Below are 22153 nucleotides of genomic sequence, written 5' to 3'. Positions count from 1 at the left end.
TTAACACATACTGGGAAGTTTTAGCATTAAAATAAAGTCCCCAAATGCATTCTACTAAGGTTCTGATTTGCTTCTACATTCATTCCCACTAGTCTACCATAGTAACTGTCGATTGTCGAAGAATGCCTTCTCCATGGGAAGCACGCATGCTTCCGTAAGGTAATTTTTATGTTTTTATTTTTCAACATCAATAGAGCTCTTTCCCTATGGCGTAGTGGTAAAATCATCGACTTGTAATGAAGGTGTCCTGGGTTCAATACCGGGTGGAGGCACATAGTGGTTCAGATCCCACTTTAAACTGTAGGTTCAGTCCCGATTAGCTTACTGTGCATAAAGTGGATTTAAAACAACAATTCAATCAATCAGCATAAATAACTTTTTTTTTTAGAATCAAAGTGTGCTTCTTTAAGAAAGTTTCAAATTTCGTGTGACAATGATTTCCAAAATTCTACGATAACTAGTCTTTCTGCTAAGAGAATTTTTAAAAAGTTCATAAAACAGTTGGAACCGTTACCATATTTTGGTTGCCTGACAGTGGAATTATACACTTGCAAGATGAGATGTGATGTGGCATTTCCCCGTATACTATTTAAATTTGTTAAAAAATTAAGTTTGACGCAGCAGGCATAACACCATGCCAAACAACATAAATGTTGTTATCAATGTTTTATGCAAAACTGTGCACACTCGAGATGAGATACCACATTGTGACATTACATGCTTAGTTTTGAATGCAGAAAGGGCGTTGCTGGTGTAGTTTTGTGCATTCTAGCAAGTTTCATTTTGTGGACATTATGCCTATATGTACAGTAGGATCCATTAGTATTACCATGCAAATTATTCACCACCATGTCCGTGCACTCTATTTGACCCAATAAGAGCTTCAAGAATGAAATGAAAACTCAAAACAAGCTGCTGACAACTTCTGCACCAGCATACATAAAAATCCATCGCTTAAAATCACACAGGCTGAAAGAGAAATATTAGTGAAAATAAGTCAGGGACAATTTGCTCGGTAATACTCATGGATCCCACTGTACTGTCTAGATTATAATTTTACCTCATGAAACTAACCTGTTTTCTCTCTCTTCATGTGATGGTTATAACCAAAATCTCATCCGTTAATTGAAACCACCTTAACTATAGAACTCACAATTTGTGCACTTCATTTTGATTTATTTATACAAACTGAAATTTTGCATTTAGGCAAATGAAATATGAAACTTGTTTTTAGTAATAACTTCTGCAACCAGACTGAAGCATATAATTTGACTTTACAATTTTGACCAGTATTTCCCCCTCCATCCAAAAATTACTGAAGCAAGTATGGATCCAGTCATTTACATATGTGTGTGTGTGTGTGTGTGTGTGTGAAACAAGAAAAGTACTGCATGAATGACAGAGCACACCGACAAATATCATTCACAATTTTTGTTTTCGCACTTCAGTAGCTTTTTTTAATAATATTAATGTTTAATCTTCCAATACATTTTATTGCCATGTTCTTATAGCACTGATTGTTGTAACCACTGAATTTTAGCAGTAACACAATAAAGATACATACGGTCCAGACTCAAAATTGTAAATTGAGTAACTGTTCCAATGAATGAATGTGTAATCACATTGATAATGAGCACAAACAAAGCATAAGGCCACAGTATTGAGATGGCAGTGAAATATATTACAATACACCCAGTTGGCAGGGAGGAAAAATGTTTCTTTGACGAATTGGGGAATGAAGACTTAGTATTAGAGCTTATAGACAACACTACAGAGGCGAAGTTTTGTCAACATACACAAGCGTCATGTGCCTAATATTGGCCATATATTTATATAAAACATGATGCAACAGCCAATTGAGTGCCCAGGTCTACCACCAACTGTCGGCCTCACTCCCACCTGATCCTACTCACTCACTTGCCCGAGGTGGGAGATCATCCAACCAGTTACAGCCCGACCCTGTGGCCGAGTGGTTAGCACATCGCGCTGCGACGCCAAGGGTCCCGGGTTCGAATCCCGGTTGGGTATGGTTGTTTGTGAATGTCCATTTTCATCCATTTCATCATTTCATCACTCATCCCCATCTTCGCAAATTAGCCAAGAGGCACAAAACGCGAAGTAAAATAAACTAAATCAATCAATCAATCAATCAGTTACAGGGTGTCGTGTGGTAAGCACGACAAACCCCCAGTCTTAGCTGTAGGTTCAGGTTACACTACTCATTTGTAACTCCCCAATTTCCTCACAATGGTGCGTGGCCACTGGTACCACACATAGGCTGAAATCTCTTGTTACGTTTTCCCTAGGAGACTCAAACCTGTCCACATCTCGTAGCCTGAGCGCAAAGCATGGTACCGTAGACTGCACAGCCATGGTGAGGGACCATATATTTACAAGGAAAATCATAAATTATAATTTCTCACCGAAATTTCACTTCTCGGTGTAAAATTCAATTCATGTGGCATTGCTATCGCTACATGCCAGATGATGTAGCTTGTTTCAAAATTCCAAAGTGATATTCATTTTAATCTCTAGGACTTCCTTTTTTAAATAAAGTACATTTTGACCATTAAATGTGCCAATTAAGTATTTGATCTAATCATGTACACTATGATTAAGTGAATAAATTTGTACAGTTGTACGTATTCTTGGAACACACATGCATGCAAGGACCTCCCCAGTGGTTACATGTCACCTTGTAATAAAGGGGTCCTGGGTTCAATACCTTGTGGAGGCACACAGCATTTTGGATTCCACTCCAAACTTTTAGTCTGGGTGCCAAATGCCAAAAAGTGGCATAACCTTGTTTTGGGGTATAAATAAAATGTTTTGACTGTTTTTGAAAGCTTTTGTTACTTACATTTCAGATCCGATTGATGCCAGTCTGTCAACCTTGAGCAATTTGAGTAATTCAAGATGGCGTCCAATATTGCAGACTGTACAGTTAATGACCTATATCTCAGTAACCAATGGTTGTAAAGAGAATTTTTTTTATTCTTGATCCTCATTAGATGGACTATAAAAAAGATTCTGTGTAGTTTTTCGCTAATGTCAGTAGTTTTACCGTAATTTAAAAAATAATCCTTAAAATATATAATTTTTCTCGCACCTTTTTAAGTTTTTGCCTTGTGACTTTTGAATAAATTAAATGACAGGAAATTTTTTTTTTAATAAAAGTGGTAGCCCAATTCATAACCTTTACAACAATATAAGACTTAATGCATTTGATTGAAAAATACACTATAAAATATGTCCCAAAATGGAGGATAGTGCCAAAAAAGTGCATCCTTATCACAGGTGGACTTGAATATAACAGTGAAGCACATTTTTGGCACTATCCTCCATTTTGGGACATATTTTATAGCACATTTTTCTTTCAAATGCATTAAGTCTTATATTGTTGTAAATGTTATGAATTGGGCTAACACATTTATTCAAAACAATTTCCTGTCATTTAATTTGTTCAAAAGTTACAAGGCAAAAACTTCAAAAGGTGCTAGAAAAATTACATATTATAAGGATAAGGTTTTAAATTACGGTAGAAGTACTAACATTAGTGAGAAACAACACACAATCTTTTTTTAGTTCATCTAATGAGGATCAAAACTACAAAAAGATTTTCTGTTTACGACTATTGGTTGCTGAGATATTGGACACCATCTTGAATTATTCAAATTGCTCAAGGTTGACAGTGTGGCATCAATCGGATCCAAGATGTACATAACATAAGCTTTCAAAATCAGTCAAAACATTTTATTCATACCTCAAGTCAAGCTTTTCCATTTGGCACCAGGGTTGTGTAGGTCCAATCTCAATTAGCCCAAATATGCATAAAGTGGATTTAAAGCAAAAAAACTCAAACGAACTCTTGCATACAAGTTTAAGGACAAGTAGTACAGAAAATGCTCTAAGAATGCACAAGTGCTTTTCCAATGAACCTTTTGAGAACTGGGCCTTCCAGGCATGTACTTTTTAAATATGATAGTGACATGTTCAAAAGTGGTATTTTGTCATGATTATCTGCAAATTTCAAACTATTTGCATTCACAAAGCCGATGCTGGGCCAACACACGGGTTTGAATTTGAAATGACCATCCCGGACAGGCTCGCTCACTCGGTACATCTAGAAATGTACACTTCGTGCTTCCAACAGGTATCGAACCCGACACACGTTCATTACATTACATCACCACTACGCCATCAGGGAGGCGCATCATTCCAATCATTGATATTTGCTTATGGAACATAATGTAAAACTTACATTACGTAGCACTTGACATGGATATTTATTATATAACGGATTTACCATCCAGTGCTTAGCTCATTTTCTGTGGGGAAAGATAGCAACACTGGGCCAACACATGGGTTTCAATTTGAAATGACCATCCCAGACAGGCTCGCTCGGTCAGTTCGACAAGAATGGTGACGTGTGTTGCACGGAGTCTGCTTTGTTTTGGTACCCATAAACAATTGCAACGAGTGTGTGCTGTTTAGTGTTTAGTCCACACTTGTTATCATAATCTACACCTGCAAAGAAGTTTATTCTTATGTTTGCAATGAAGGGAAGATCATAGTCACAGTAGGTTATTTAAAAGCTGTATAGCAGAAGAACACAAACATTTTAATTTCAAGTAAAACAAAGTTTTTTTCTGGCCTACGCCTCCTTGTCGCCCCCCTTTGTCAGACCTGAGGCCTGCCATCTAGCGTGAGCATTGAGAAACAAGTAGTTCCTTAAAATCTTTGCTAGATGTCACTAGCGTCACCAGTGACGTCATGGAGTGACGAAAGCAACAGAATTTAACATTGAGTTAACATTTCTCCTTTAATGGTTTGTCTATGGGGGTGAGATTGATGTTTATGCTAGTTGCAATTTTTAACAACGGCAACCATTTTTACCTTCATTTTACCATGCAATTCATGGAAAATTGATTAATTCTGCTGTAAATATTTGAGAAGCAAAAATTGACTCCTTTATGCAGGAATAAACTTAATATTCTGGTAATGATTTAATGTGCTATTAGAAGGGATATGTTTATTTTATCTAATAGTGCAGTTTTTAATCAAATTTGGGATTATATTAACATTTTTAAACCCAAAATGTATTTTTATATACCACTTTTTCACCGCTATAACAGCGAAATTTCATTTTATTTACCGCTTTTGAACCCAAAATTGACTCTGTTTTTGTACCGAAATTTTGCTTTTTTATTTACCAAAAATATGTGCCTCTACTCATTCGTCATTGACCACACATGGAGAGTTCTTGAAGAGTGAAGAATTGTTCTAATGTTTTTTTTGTGTTGCAAAAGCACGTTCCTTAAATTCCACTCCTTGCTGTTCCATGTTTGAGTCTTCCTGCACCTTAGGAAACAGCTGCATTGAATGGGACGTCCAAACAACCAATACTTTGGTCGATCTTCTTCTCCTTCGTAACATCAACGCATTCCCACAACGTAAGAATCCGTAACATCAATGCATTTCCACGACATAAGAATCTGTAACATCAATGCATTCCCATGACGTAAGAATCCAAACTCTGCGACCGTTCTTTTTGGATACGAATCAAAATTCTTCTTAATACCTTGTTCCAAAAGACGCAACTTCCATTCAACTCGAGACATCAAGGTGTTTAAACAGTTCCTACGTTTCCAAATACCTCTTCATTAAGAATCCACATGCATGCCGCTTCCAAGAAATACGACAAATCCAAAAGTCCAAAAACGTCCATAATAGTTTGGCACAAAATCGTAGTATTGGACCACGGTAAAAGCATCGTGCTGTCTTATGCTGCCTTCCTTCCTTCATTGCTCCAGAATGACATTTCAGTAAACACAATACTTCCCTGAGGCATCATGTAAGAAAGGCACTCACTTCAATAATGAATTTTCCTTGTCCATGCTCTTCTGTTCCAAAACCGACGATAAAACTTAAGTCACTTTATCCAGCACATTGCGATCGAAGAGGGGGAACGACTGATGATGCTGTGAGTCGAAGTACAGTACGTGTGTGTTCTCAAAGGCATGTCCAGTACGAGTTCTCAGCCAAAGTGGGGAAAGGGCGATTGTACAATACGTCCCTCTAGAAGGGCTTTCACCTCAACCAAATTGGTACATTTTACATCTCTTTCACGAGAGTAATTAGCTTTTGAAACTTCAATATACTTATTTGTGTAATCCACTATCTTCTGCAGTATTGGATCAGTAAATAAACACTGCCACGCTTTCACCGGTGTGTTGGCCTCCTTTGCTTCACCTCTACATCCTGGAAGGTGAGTGACTATGTTGTGGCGTCTTGTGGGCAATGATTGAGAAGGCTCAGTCCTCTTCCACTTAGTCCTATTCTTCCCAATGAAGTAACCTCTCTCAAGTAAAGGAATGTCATCTTCTGACGTAGCATCATCACCACTTCCATCTTCATCGTTAGTGTCACTTTGTTCTGTGTCAGTGTCATGCTTTTCATTATCTCTGTTTTCTTCTTCCCCGTCAACTTCACTTTCAATTTCGCTCTCGTCACTTCCTAACTCTTGGCCTTCTTCGTCTTCTGACACCACTTCGTTCAGCATACGACGAATTCGATCTATAGCTTTTGGATCCATCACACCGAAATTAAAACAATGCATGATGCAACAATGCCACGCTACTGCAACAAACTGAGTGTTGACTATTTGCACAAATGTTAATGGTCGCTGCGGGTCACTGTGACCCACACACACCCTTTCCTGCCGACACCTGAAGACAGACTAAAGATCGTCTGCAGGGGGGTAAAGGACAACAGAAGGTAGGAAGCTACTACAAGTACCATCCACTTATTGCGGACCCTAACGGAATTGTAAAGAAAGAAAACTTAGGTGCGGGTCATGGAAACCTGTGCAACCTCTCCTGGGTTAAGTGCACTGCAGGCTATGCCCGTCGTGAGACCCCAATGTGGACTGTCAAAGGAAAGGAGTTTTCTATACAAATTTTGAGAGGAGTAAGTTCTTCATGAATGACAGTTATTTGCTAGATTCTAGGATGGCACTTATTTTACTCCACCACTTATCATTTAGTTTCCAAGCCAACACTACCCACCTTTCACTGTGCCCTTAGACTAAGGAACAATAAACAATTGTGAAAGGATGCAAGCACCCTTGTGGGCTGTCTGTCAGTCAATAAGTAAGGGTGTTTGATAAACTTGCTTCATTGCATTTGAGGTAAGTCATCTGACGAAAGGGACAAATTTGATTTCCATGTTAGTTGATAATTTCATGACAATATCACATTTATTTTTGTATGCACTTGACTAGGAAATTGTATCTGTAATGCTGTGTTAACTGTAGCAATGGAATTGGGTAAGAGGTACAGCAGCATGGGATTTAACCTCACAGCCTTTGACTTGACATTGGAGTACTTCACGGGACATGGAAATCTGCTTCCATAGTTTTTACTTTTGATCAGGTATATTATATTCCTTTGTAGGTTTGCAATTTTTATTTTTATCCTCCTCCTAGGGATTTTTGCACATGATTTTACAGTCACATATGTGCATTTTATAATATAACATTTGAAATATTCACCCTGTAAATTGTAACAATTATGGACTTATGTCATAATTAATTTTAATAAATTTAGAAATTCTATCCGTCACACATTTATTTGTCATTGCTTAAAATGCAAGGCATACTCATTCACATTATGTATTTGTTTGCATTACGCACATAGATGGCAGACTGATAGCTCTACCTTCTGCACTATACTAGTGCGATCTGGAATAGGGATAGCCAAATCTGGATATTGGATATTTTTTTATCTGGATATCAAATATTCAGATATTGGATATTCTGATATTGAGATATATGAATTGTCTGGATTATCCAAATATCCAAAATGTCCAAATATCTTATTGTGTGCATTATCCAGGCAGTTTTACTATTTATCCATTTTAAGGGCTATGCAATACCTTTATTAATCATATTCATATGTTACTGTACAGATTTTCTACAAATTGCTCATCGGATCTCTACTATCTAAATTATCTGAATATTTGGATATCCAAATTATCTGTTGCAACCAAAATGGATATTAGATTATTTGAAATATGGATCTCCATTATCTGGTTTGTGTGTCCATCCCTAATCTGGAGGTAGGTCGCTATCTTTAAAAAATGAAGAACGATCAGTTAGATATGTTATTTTCCTCACTCTGAATTAAATACATACCTCTGTGGTTAGTTGCCTAAAGCCAGACTGACTATCGACAACATTATGCTTTTTCTGAAACCAATTTTGATGGTGTCTACAACTCGATGGTCTGGTATTGTTGAACTTCGCATTTCCATGCCAAGTATTACATCACTCTTTGTCCAGCCCATGCGCGAGTGTATCTTGACACTTTCATCTGCAAAGCGAAGAACAGAAGCAGGGAGAAGCAACTTGCCAGCTGCCTGCACTACATTTGTTCTCGAATCATTGAATTTGAAAGAGATGAATGCTGACTTGTTTACTATTTCTCTATCTGAAGACTTTTTCCATGAGAGGCTCAACTTTGTCTAAATATTTCAGGTAACTTAGCTTCATTATTTATATTTTTTTAGGTGTTTTAGGTATTGCATGAAATTTTATTACTTTGATTGTCTTTAAAAATCGAAAGTTTTGACAAAGAGCAACTTCTCAGTTTCTTCGATTCATAGTGTATCTGAAGTGACACAAGTATAATCTCTCTTCTTGGCCCCCTGCTTGTGTTCAGGTCATACTTACTATGTTCTAGCATTGACTGAAGGGTAACTTCAATATGTGATTTAGTTTTCATGAACTCCTTCAGGATAGCACCTCTTAATGGCTTCCAGAACCTGGTTATATGAAGAGTGCATGTTTTTCTGAAAGATTGAAATACAAACAAGCATTCTTCTTGGTAAAATGTCACGTACTCAATAACATTTTACATTTTATTAAAAAGGGAAAGAATTAATAAATCTTGAAACTTGAAACATTATGCAACAACTTCTGGTTGTTTGTTGTTTTGTCACTCTATTCCCAAACTTGAGTAATGCCATATTAAAAATGCATCACTTGATAAAAACCGATTCTGAAAACATCACTTGAAAATTAGAGCTTAGAAGTACAAAAAATAAGTTTCAAACCAGAATTGGCATCCAATAGGTTTATAAAGACTAGTGATATGATGAAGCTGAAAGTTTGCTGATGCCGATGTACTCACTGATAACGTTTGGAAAGATTCCGATACATAAGACTATTTAATGGAAATGGAATGTTCTTTTGAGCATGACAAAAATTAATTTGCTATAACACTTATATTTGCATATTACACACATACATATATAATTTCAAAGATTGAACATTAAACCTGCCTCAAAATTAGTTTGGTATTGAGAGCTGAAGGAACACTTGTCACGGTGTTGCCATATCATGCGGTACGGTATGGTACGGTACGCAGTGTGGCCATCTGATGCTGTGTCGAGGAAAATGTATTATGAAAAGGGAACAACAATGATGAAATGTGTTATTGTTTTTTGAGGAAAATGGGATAACAACTATAACAACAACAATGATGAAATGTGTTATTGTTTTCTCTCTTCATTTCCATTTTCCTTACAACATGAAGGAATTAACGAAACGAGCATTGTTTACAGGTTACCTTTTCAATCCATTCTGAAAATACTGAATATATACACTTGCAATAACCATTTCTTTCCAAAGTCGCCGTTAAAGTCTGCCCATCTTTCAATTAGACCGAACTGAATTGCACAAAGTCTAGTTGGTGGGGCATCTGACTTTCACGCGGGAGACCCATGGTGGTTTGTGGAACTTTTTCAAACATCCCGAGCAGTTCCAGGGTCGACTCAGCCCAAGTGATTTACCCTGGGGCAAACCTGGGGTAAAGGTGGTTGGTGCACCTCATCACCTCCATAATATGGCCTAGGTCGAGGTCGAGAATGTGTGGATCCCTACCTCCACATCCCCGTATGCCTCCATACTTTAATTTATTTTGCGTCCATTAAGTTTTTTGTATGAGAATCTCAGAGATTTTATGACTGTCCTTAAAGATGTTTCCCCACCTTGAAAAAGTCCTGAATCTTTCAATGAAACATGCAGTTTCCCAACAGTGGGATGATCTTTTCTTGTATGATAAAAGTAAATATGGCGACGGATAGCGTCTTGCTGAAAGGTATCTAAATTTTTCTACTTGAAAGAACAAAATTATCTACTAGTTTTATGTTTGCACCAGGGGAATTGCCTCATTATTTTCATTGTTTTACTATTTCAAATGTAATATACAAGTCAGCCCTGTGAGGATATACAAAACTCTCACCCACGTACACATCAAATTCAATTTCACGATTGGGTTCATTGAGATTATCAAATGTACGACGATTGGGAGGAAAAGATTGTAATTCAGAACTTTCTATATGCTCCGTTTTAATGGTTATTTTATATAATAATTTCTATGATTGTTGTTTTAGAAGCACCAGCAAAATCTACTACTTCTCCTTTTTCATTGGTTACCACCAACTCTATGTGGTCTATACGATTTTGAGATACTGGAAAATAGATAGGTGAGGAGGGTGTGTAGATGATAGGTTCCATGAACTCAGAATTTGATTTGAAAGTTGCTATGATTCCAGTTTGTTTGTGACTACCTATGTTGCCATCAGAATTGGTAATCATTCCTTCTGCCACATTACAATGAATATTCAAAGTCTCTATGGCCAAGAATTTAGGAATATTGCCACCTATGTGTTTGATGGCAGGCTCAAGTTTTGTGTTATTCTCAAAACCTAGTAGGTTGCCAAGTGTACCTAGATCAACTGTTTCAGTTGCAGAAACTAATTGTACTCTGTGTGTAACAGAATGTTGTGATAGTAACACACCTCTAGGCATATGAGCTTGTAATGTTGATAGATTATACTGACCAGGAATAATAATATTTTTTTTTCATTTCCTACTGCAACCCTATTATTGTGTTCTGTGATATTAGGAATAAGATACATACTGTAGAAAGCATTTAGAGCTATAGATTTAGGATAATATCATTGTGTAAGCTAAGTTTCAATACTGAAGTCTCATTAATGAGATGGAATACTCCCATGATGCTTTGATGCCACAATGCTTTCTGCTAATCTTCAATTGTTGGGTTATTTGTATGAGATAGGAAGGTCAGCATAGAAACATATAGGTGGCCACAATTTACATCCTCAAAGCCCTGGATACACTCATCACTATAATAAAGATTAGAAGTATTGAGATAACTAACTAAGCCTGATAGTGGTATTCCACCAAAGGAATCAAAAGCAAAAGCTATGTTAGGTTGTTTGTAATATCAAATCCAGTGAGTTCCTTGATTTTTGAAACTATCCAAATTGACTACTACACACACTATTTTATATGGTCCCCTTGATAGGTAGAGAATCTGGCATTTAAACACCTCTGAAGTATTTAATTTTCAGTAACTTAATCATATTTTCAATATCAAAGTTGGATAATGGTTCTATTTTTTTATATTTTCTCAAAGCATTAATACCCTTGCCTTTCTTCCCCATTGCCAGATTATGACGTTTTTGTTCTTCTAGTTCAGCTTTGTTCTTCTTTGCATCAATTACTGTTTCTCCTATAGCTGCACTACCTCCTGCTAGACTCCCCACAGCACCCAGAGCTGCTAAAATAGCTGGAATACTGAATATGACACCACCAGTGTGTTTCTTTTTTCTGGAACTCTGCAATCTTTTCAACCAGGGACGTCGTTAGCGGGTGGTGGCACGTAGGGGCACTGACCCCAGCAAACGTCCACGTGGCCCCGAGAAACTGTTCTGTATTTGCTGGAAATTTTATTTTGTTTGATAACGAATATTGCAAAATAATTCTTCAGTAAATTTTGCTTGCAGTTTGAAACACTTCTTCAATTTTCAGTAGCACGAACCCCAAGCAAGTCATTTCTTTCTTATTTCCCTGTTTCTTGCTTGTTGAACACAAACAGATGTATTGGGAGGGGATACAGTTAATGGTTTTGTGGTCCGCCCGGGTCAGGGAAGTCTGAGACCTATTGAAAATGCACTTTTCCTCCCTGCTGCACACCAGATCCAGGATCCCCCCCAAAACCCGCACTTTTTCTTCATCTGGCTCCATTTTTCAGCGCGGGAGTGAATTACATAATGGTTCTTCTCACATGCATATGCACTCAACCCTCCTGCCCTGAAAGGAGGGAAAGGCCACTTTATGAAAATCTGGAGAAACATTGAATCTGTCTGTTCATCTATTGATTTGGTGGACCGTTCATATCTGTTACTTTGAAGTAGGATTTGTTGTCCGAACGGTGGTAAACTTCTGTAAACGCGAGAAGATAGCATCACGAAGTGTTTGTGATCTCGTTTTCCTACATCGCGAGTAAAATGTCGAATGAGAAGCTGCCAGATTGTCCTCCTCTGGAACATCGACCAAATATCCAACATATTGGCATTTGAAAAGAGAGTCTGACTACCACACAAGATCCTGGGTTCGACTCCCAGGGTGGTTGATCTCATGTATAATGAAGAATAAACCACGTTTGAATTAAGGAAGGAAACTAGGTATGTAGCAATTGTTTTTACAGCAGTCTGCATGCTCTATAAGTGTCATGTTACAAAATTTGTATATAATTCTGACTTTCTGTGATTTTTCTTCATTTAGCCTCCACCTGCAAATGCGGAAGCTGCTGCTGCTTAGGTGGCTAGGTTGGCTAGACATACAAATATGATTAATCCCTAGTCATACAGCGAATAATACTTATAATATAATCATGCGTTATGGAGAAACAAATAACTTATCAAGCATTTTCTGTTTCTATTTGTTGTGCAGTGGTTAACAAGGTGCATTATGATGCCAGGGGTCCTGCTTTCGAATCCCGGACTGGGCATGTGTGTTCATTATGATGGTCCTCTCATCAATTTCACATCACTCATTTTCATCTTCATCTTCACGATTAGCCAAAAAGTGTGAGAAAAGCGAAGTAAAATAAACCAAATCAATCATTTATATATTTCTACATTATGCCGCTTTTCTACCTCTTGGGTTAAAGGCGACGATGAGGATGAATGATGAGCCGAAGGAATGGCAATGGGACAGACATGATACAACCATACCAGTCAAATGTCCGAACCTTGGACCTCTGCTTTCGTAGCGCGTTATATTCTTAGGAAGAAAAACTGTAAAAGTGGGGTGAAAAGATGCAGAGTTGTACGATGCATAAAAAGCCATGTTTAGTTCTTCTAAAACCTTCCAATTATCGAGTTCATGTTTTAAGTCCACCTTATGCACAATAAGACTAATCGGGGATCCGAACCACTATCTGCCTCCACTGGGTATCGAACCCGGGACCCCTTGATTGCAAGGCAGTGACGCTAGCACTGTGCCATCGAGGAGGCCGATAAAAACTTACAATTAGTCAAGGCTTGCGAAGAGTTCTTTCATTCGGTTGCGTGTGGTCATCACATCAAGTCCCATAGTTTCGAGAGCAGAATTTGCTTCCATATCTCTTTCAAGTACTTCCCAAATTGTCCTCACGATGTTGGAACAGCACAGAAATTTTGGAACTAATACAAGAAGGCACATGCAGCCCTTTCCCAAAATCCTACAAATATCTGATTTTAATAATGTGTAGTAGTAATTAAATTTACTTCATTAACAGGATTAAACATCTTCTATATGATAAGTTGCAATATACCAACAAATTCATCTTCAGCGCATTTACTCCTCCCCCCAACCTTTTCGTCTTTAGATGGCGGCTGCTGATAAGGAATAATCCCCTTCCGAAGTCATATTCTGGCTACCGGCCTGACAACCAGCGATCGAACCTTGAACCTTTCGATTGATTGATTAATTGAACTGGTGTTTTAGGTCCACTTTATGCACAGTAACGCTAATCGGGACTGGACATACAGTTTAAACTGAGTGAGTGAGAAGCCCGACCCTGTGGCCGAGTGGTTAGCACATCGCGCTGCAACGCCAAGGGTCCCGGGTTCGAATCCCGGTCGGGCTTGGTTGTTTGTGAATGTCCATTCATCAATTTCATCATTTTATCACTCATCCCCATCTTCACAAATTAGCCAAGAGGCACAAAACGCGAAGTAAAATAAACTAAATCAAATCAAATCAAAAGTTTAACGTGAGATCCGAACAACTTTGTGCCTCCATCGGGAATCAAACCCAGGCAGGTTGTTGAACCTGCCGATCCAAAGACAAGAGCATAATGATTTGAGCGTGTGGGAACTTTGTTTTATCCAGTGCCATCAAATATTCAGTTTTCCACACACAAATAAGATTAATTTTAAGAAATTAGACATGTGCATATAATTTCTTATCATCATCATTTTGCAAGTGAACAATCAGATGCCATAGAAGACTCGGGCCCGCGCTTGAACTAAGAAATATCGGATTCGATTCCGGTATAAACTGTATACATGAGATGCCTATCTTGAACTCATTACGCACACATTTCATATTTGCACTGTTGTCAAAACTTGTAAACCTGGTTCCAGCACTTTATATCTAAAACAACGGAAAAGAGTTTTATCTACTTCTCAATTTTTTTCCAGCAAATTTACAAATCTAAAGACTAATAACATTGTTCTTGGTGTATAAGCCATTGAGCTAATGAGTTCATTCTGCATTTATTTTCCCGAATATGGCTGTGTATTTCACGAGAGTATATCCGTAGACCGTTGCGGGCTACAGAAGAAAATGATGTTCCTTTCCAGTTTATTGATTGATTGAGTTGGTGTTTTAAGTCCACTTTATACACAGTAAGGCTAATCGGGACTGGTATCGAACCCGGAACCCCTTGATTACAAGGCGACGATGCTTCCATGCACCACCAAGGAGACCCTTGATCCTTTTCTTTCCAAGACTATATATATATATATACACACACACGTGCATATATAATGTATGTATGCAGCATAGACCTATATGGTGTATAAATAGTTTGTTAATTCATAATAGTTTGATATAAAAAAATCTTACGTTTGGCCCCCCCAAAACTGATCAACCTAGCTACATCCCTGTTTTCAACTGAGGTGTACTAAGTGTTAATTTCATTCCATGACCTCTACTCAATCAAGATTTTTCTTCTGATATTTTTTAGTGAGGAGATTGTCTAAGGATCCTAGAGATTTTAGATCTGAATAAGGTACTTGGTATACAATACCTTTAGGTTTCATCATAATGGCTATTTATATATATATTTAGGATTATAGTCCCCACCCCATTTTTTGTTTTCTATTCATGACAATGGTTGTACCTAATGCTGCTATATTTTCACCTAATGAAGCATCTCTGCTGATCAGTCTTCCAAATGCTGCTTGCTCCAATTTTTGATCAGCCTCATGACGAGCACCAAGATCAGTGTGAGTATTGTAGGCAGTGGCATGGTCTTTACAAGTAGAGTATTAATAATTTTAATTAAGTATCCTATGCCTTTACTGTCATTTACAATAAAATTGGCTAGTTTAGTACTAATCATATCTACAATGCCTATTTTTTGATTACAGAAATTATTATTGCCAGCATTTTCTTCTCCTGCTATGACCAACAATCTATGTATGAGTTTTCTCACATCATCCACCCACACACACTCTTTGGGTAGAGTATTGTAGTGTTTAATGCCACTACCAGTTTTAAGTTGGTTCCATATAGGTTTAATCATATTTTTGTATTTGTCCCCACTGCTAGATTTAACTCTATTCTGACTAGCATAATTGTTTTGGTATAGTGCATCAGACAGTATTAAAATTTCTGTGTAACTCTGGTAATCTTCATCTGTATAATCTCTAGGATGTTTCTTGGTGATGAGTTCCCACAGTGCCATGATATCTAGACCAGCTATTTGCTCCACCCAAATTGACTTTTACATCATCCCCTTGAAATGTAACTCTAGATTTTCCAATTTTCCAAACTATCATTCGGCTCCATGGTTCGATATAATCCAAATACTTCATCTTTGTCAAATTTCACAGTACTGAGGTAATCTCTTGCCAAGGGACCTAACTCAATTTTTTCTGAATCTCCTATGGCCTTAGTAGGTGGTTGTTGGAGTACTAGAGAAGTATGAATACTAGACAATGGTGTAGGAGGAAAATCTACATAATTTCTAGCAGCAAGAGGCACTAGCTCATTTATGAGATTCTTATTTTGTTCTGTGACACCCTTAATTGATCTACCAAGACCACTGATAGCATCAATAATTGGTTGATCTTGATGTTTGTGTTGTTCATATCCTCTATTCTCAGATTTCCAGCCTTTAAATCTTCTAGCCAGATAGTCACGTAAATTCAAATTGTCTTCAATTTTATGTTTTGTCATTTTTCTTTATAGGTTATATATAACGTCACAACGTATTTTATAATGACTCAACATTTATAAAATTGTTAATTTTGTTTCTATATTTTTTATTGTTTGGTTTTTGAGTCATATCAATTGTAGCAAATACAAAATCATCTTTGTTCCAGCAGGAAGAGCAGAATTTAAAAAATTGACTGTAGTTTAAATCTCCCCCTACATAGTCATTATATACATGTTTAAGATTAGTGTGGCCCTGACGAAACAGACAAACTAGATTTGTATTATCACGAAGTAACTGTTTGGGAATAGTAGTTGTATTTACAATATTATTGGTGCCACTTACAAGTGTAGAAAAGAAGAGCTCAAATGATTGAACAGCCCGATTTGCCTACACTTAAAACAATGTCAAGAGGGGCTTATGCCCCAATTCTTCAAGTGTGATATGTTTTTAAATCTTATGAATTCTGAATTCTAGTGTAGAAAAGAAGAATTCTCAACAGTCTGATTTGCCTACACTTAAAACAATGTCAAGAGGGGCTTATGCCCCAATTCTTCAAGTGTGATATGTTTTTAAATCTTATGAATTCTGAATTCTAGTGTAGAAAAAGAAGAAGCCTCAACAGACAGCCCCATGGTTTTTATTCCCTTGTAATCAGGAGGCTTCTGGGTTTGAGTCCTCATAAAATGTGAAGCCTCCCCTGATGGCAAAATGTTTTGAGTCCTGATAAAATGTGTAAGATTGAAATACATGTGGCAAAATAATATGTCCACACGTGAGATTTTGAGAATAATTATTGCTAGTTGATATACAACTGATAGCTCCCAGATCTGAAACCTGGTAAAAAGTGTTATACAACAGCATAAAAGAGCAAAATTATTTTATATTGTACAAAGGCTGAATCTCTCAGTTTGCTTATTTTCTCATGCTCTACAACCCCCCGATCAATACAATATGACAAAAGCAGGCTGTTTCATGTTTTTTCTAATCTTTGATCAATCCCATGTCCCGGCCAGCAATTAATTATGCTTGCCTGGAGATTATATCTGCTGGCATGCAAGAAATATAATCTACACTGTGTCTTTTCAGAGGGAAAATTACATGTCATCCATCATGTTATTTACTCAAAGAGAAATTAGTAAAAAGAATATTGGCTTCTTTCTGTATGCCTGGGAGATTATATCTGCTGGCATGCAGGAAATATAATCTACATTGTGTCTTTTCAGGGAAAAATTACATGTCATCCATCATGTTATTTACTCAAAAAGGAATTCTTATCTACACTGTACCCCTTCAGAGAAAATTACATGTCATCCATCATGTTATTAGCTCAAAGAGAAATTCTTAGTAAAAATAATATTAGCTTCTTGGATGTTGTCATGCAAGCCTGAATTGCATTTAGGTTTGGTCTTGTCACAATAATATAAACCTGAGTCTGTAACTTACAGAATATTATTGTATTTGAGCTTTCCTGCAATACACAAGAGCTGTTTATGAGCTCTGTTGTAATGCAGAAGTGCTGTTTATATGAGCTTTCCTGCAATACACAGGAGCTGTTTATGAGCTCTGTTGTAATGCAGAAGTGCTATATTTGAGCTTTCCTGCCACGAGCAGAAGTGCTATATTTGAGCTTTCCTGCCACGAGCAGAAGTGCTGTTTATATGAGCTTTCTTGCAATACACAAGAGCTGTTTATGAGCTCTGTTGTAATGCAGAAGTGCTGTTTGATATGAGCTTTCTTGCAATATGCAGAAGTGCTGTTTGATATGAGCTTTCGTGCAATACACAGGAGCTGTTTATGAGCTCTGTTGTAATGCAGATGTGATATATTTGAGTTTTCCTGCAAAATGCAGATGTGATATATTTGAGCTTTCCTGCCACGAGCAGAAGTGCTGTTAAATTTGGTTAAGTAATATATATAAAATTTTTCCTGCAAAATGCAGATGTGATATATTTGAGTTTTCCTGCAAAATGCAGATGTGATATATTTGAGCTTTCCTGCCACGAGCAGAAGTGCTGTTAAATTTGGGTAAGTAATATATATAAAAATTTTCCTGCAAAATGCAGATGTGATATATTTGAGTTTTCCTGCAAAATGCAGATGTGATATATTTGAGCTTTCCTGCCACAAGCAGAAGTGCTGTTAAATTTGGGTAAGTAATATATATAAAAATTTTCCTGACGGCAAAATGTTGGTATTATTGTCTTGTAATCAAGGGGATTCTGTGTTTGAGTCGGCCCTCTAGAATTGCTCTGTGACTCTCTCATTTCTTACATCATAAACATATGATTTTTCACATATGAGAATAACACTTCATATGGTGTCATCAGGTAATGCCTCATGGAATTCACAGATAATTTTAATATTTGTCCTGTCATTAACTACAACTTGTTTCATTTTTGAAGTGTTGATTACAAACATGGGTCTCTGTGCTTTGAATTCATCTGGTGTGTAATACATGTCAGTATTGCCAGTAGTGACCCTTTTGTATGCTGAAAATGCTTCATATAATTTGAGGAAATCATCCTTGGACATGTCTAAATTATAATTTTCTCTAGGAAATACCTCATTTCTGCCATTTTTAAGATATATGTTTGTTCTTGATGTTGCAGTTATCAAATTTACTTGAATTTTTTTCCTGATTATTGTGTCTTCCAGTCTGAAACAATACCACCACAAAATCTGGCATGTCATATTGTATACTGGAGAATGAATTTGTAGCATCAAACTCATAATAGGTACCAGATGCGGGCTTCTGTACACATTGATATGTATAAAATTGTAGAGGAATCTGTGGATTTTTTAGAATATTTGCTTTGTATTTAAGAGCATAACTGGCCTCATATTCAACAACAGGGATTCTTAGCTCCATAGTCTGAATAATGCATTTGCCTTCATCAGGTAGGGTATTAGGCAGAGCTTCCCCTGTAGAGTTTAATGTGCTGTACCTCATCAAAGCATTATTATCATTGGCAGCTCTTCTAAATGTAATTCTTAAACCACCCTTCCACATAATATCTTTATAATCTGAGAAGAATCCTGGCAACAGGCGCATGGGGAACAGCACTGTGTGGTTTTTAGATAATATTTTATCACCAGCCTCAAATCCACCTATTTTGTAGTAAGAAGCCTCGGTTTTGGATAATTTTAGTGTGGCCAAAGCTGTGGAGGTAATGCCGGGATAATCCACTCTGTTTATAACAACACCATGTTTTCTGATCTCAATTTCAGAGAACAGATGCGGCACAAAATTGACTACCAATCTTATATTTGAATTTGCCGGATAATCTGTACCATCGAGCTTTACAACATCAAATTTGATGTATAGATCTGCTCTGTGGGGGTGTATAAAGCCATCCCCTACATCAAGATCAACCTCAATCTCTGTGTTGGGTTGATTTAAATTTGCAAATGTCCTCCTGTTTGGGGGGAATGATTGTAGCTCATAACTCTCAATATTTTCCATTTTTTTTCTTGTATGTATTTTTATTTAAATATTAATTTCTATGATAGCAGTTGTTGTGGCTCCAGCAAAATCAACTAATTCTTCTTTTTCATTAGTGACCATCAATTCAATATAATCTATTCTATTATGGCACACAGGAAAATATAATGTTGGGGATGGATTGTAGATGATGGGCTCCATAAATTCAGAATTAGGTTTGAATGTTGCAATGATGCCAGTTTGTTTGTGAGTGCCTATGCCATTTGATTTGGTGATCATACCCTCTGCCACATTACAGTGTATATTCAGAGTCTCTATGGCTAAGAATTTAGGTATATTAATAGCAGTGTGTTTGATGGCCGGTTCAAGTTTTGTGTTGTTCTCAAAGCCTAACAGCTCTCCTATAGTACCCAGATCCACTGTTTCTGTAGCAGATACAATCTCTACTCTGTGAGTAACAGAATTTTGACTTAATACTACACCTCTGGGTAATTGAGCATTTAGAGTGGACAGATTATATTGCCCTGGAGTGATGACAATTTTTTGATCCCCTACTGCAATTGTGTTGTTGTGGTGTGTAATATTAGGGATCAAGTACATGCCATAAAATGCTCTGAGAGCTATTGTTTTGGGATACACTATGTCATCATGTAATTTGAGTTTCAATATTGAATTTTGGCTGGTGAGATGTATACCCCCATGATGTTTTAAATACCACAAGGCTTTTTGAAAATTTTCAATTGATGGTTTATTTATTTGAGACATATATCTAAGAACAGATAAACACAAATGTCCACAATTAACATTTTTGAAGTTTTGAACACGGGCATTATTGTAATAAAGATTAGTTGATTTTAGATATTTTATTAAATTTTCAGGTGGAACACCTCCAAATGAATCAAACACAAATGCCTCATCTTTTAAATATTTAAGATAACAGATCCAGTGAGTGCCCTGATTTTTGTACTTATCCAAATTAACAATGCCACACTCTTTGTTGAGTGGTTGTTCTGGTAAAGAATCAGACATGTACACACCTCTAAAATTTTTGATGCCCAGTGGCTTGATTAAAGCTTCAATATCTTGGTTTGTAAGCGGCTCTTGTTTTTTTTAAACTTATTCATGGCTCTCTTAACACCTTTGCCTTGTTTCTCTATGGCCAGGTTATGGCGCTTCAATTCATCTAATTCTGCCCTATTCTTCTTGGCATCTATTACTGTATTTGCTATGGCAGCTGATCCCCCAGCCAAGCTCCCCACAGCCCCGAGAGCAGCTAAGATTGCAGGGATGGTAAATATAAATCCCCCCACATGTGATTTTTTTCTTGATTGCTGTAATTTTTTTAATTGGGGGGTGCTAAGCAACAATTTCATACCATGACCCTTGGCAATACAAGAATTTTTTTTCTTGCGCTGCTTTTTGGTCAAAAGGCTATCAATAGTTTTAAGAGATTTAAGACCTGCATAAGGTATTTGATACATAACACCCTTGGCTTTCATCCTAGGTTTATTATATATATATATTCACAACCCCCACCCCAGTTTTTGTTTGGTGTTCATAGCTATGGTGGTCCCCAATGCTGCTATTTTTTCACTTAAAGATGCATCTTTGCTTACAAATCTACCAAATGCAGCCTCTTCTAATTTCTTGTCTGCAACATGTCTCTTGTCAAGATCAGAATGTGTGTTGTATGCTATGTCATGGTCTCTACAAGCAGCATCTAGGGGATTAACACCAGGATCACCTCTGTTTAATCTATGGTCCAATTTTGTGCCTGGACCACAATACTCATAGCCTGGAATGTGTAGTTCAAATGGCAGCTTGTTTATAATGTCATTAACCAAGCCCCGACCCTCAGAGATATTCCAAAATTTAGGTGGTAGAGTATTAATAATTTTTATAAGATATCCAATCCCCTTAGTGTCATTCACTATAAAATTAGACAATTTGGTGCTTATCATGTCCATAATTCCAACTTTTTCATTGTAAAAATTGTGGTTGCCAGCATTTTCCTCCCCAGCTATCACCAATAACCTATCTACAAGTTTCCTGACATCATCAACCCAGACAAATTCTTTGGGCAGGGTGTTGTATTGTTTGATTCCACTGCCAGTCTTGATCTGTGACCATATGGGCTTGATTAAATTATTGTATTTTGCTCCACTGCTAGACTTGACTCTTTTTTTGTGTGGGATCATTGTTCTGGTATAGAGCATCTGATTTTATTAATATTTCTTTGTAATCCTCATAATCTTGATCTGTATAGCTGCCAGGCCTTTTCCTAGTCATCAGTTCCCACAACCCAGGTGTGCCGGGGTACTTAACAAAAGCACCTTTTTCTCCAAGACGAGATTCTGAATATACAATTATATCATCTCCCATAAATGTTACTCTGAAATTGCCAATT

The sequence above is a fragment of the Lepisma saccharinum genome, chromosome 15 (genome assembly GCF_977018435.1).
Source record: "Lepisma saccharinum chromosome 15, izLepSacc3.1, whole genome shotgun sequence".
Taxonomy (NCBI): Eukaryota; Metazoa; Arthropoda; class Insecta; order Zygentoma; family Lepismatidae; genus Lepisma; species Lepisma saccharinum.
Note: the sequence above shows the minus strand (reverse complement) of the source record.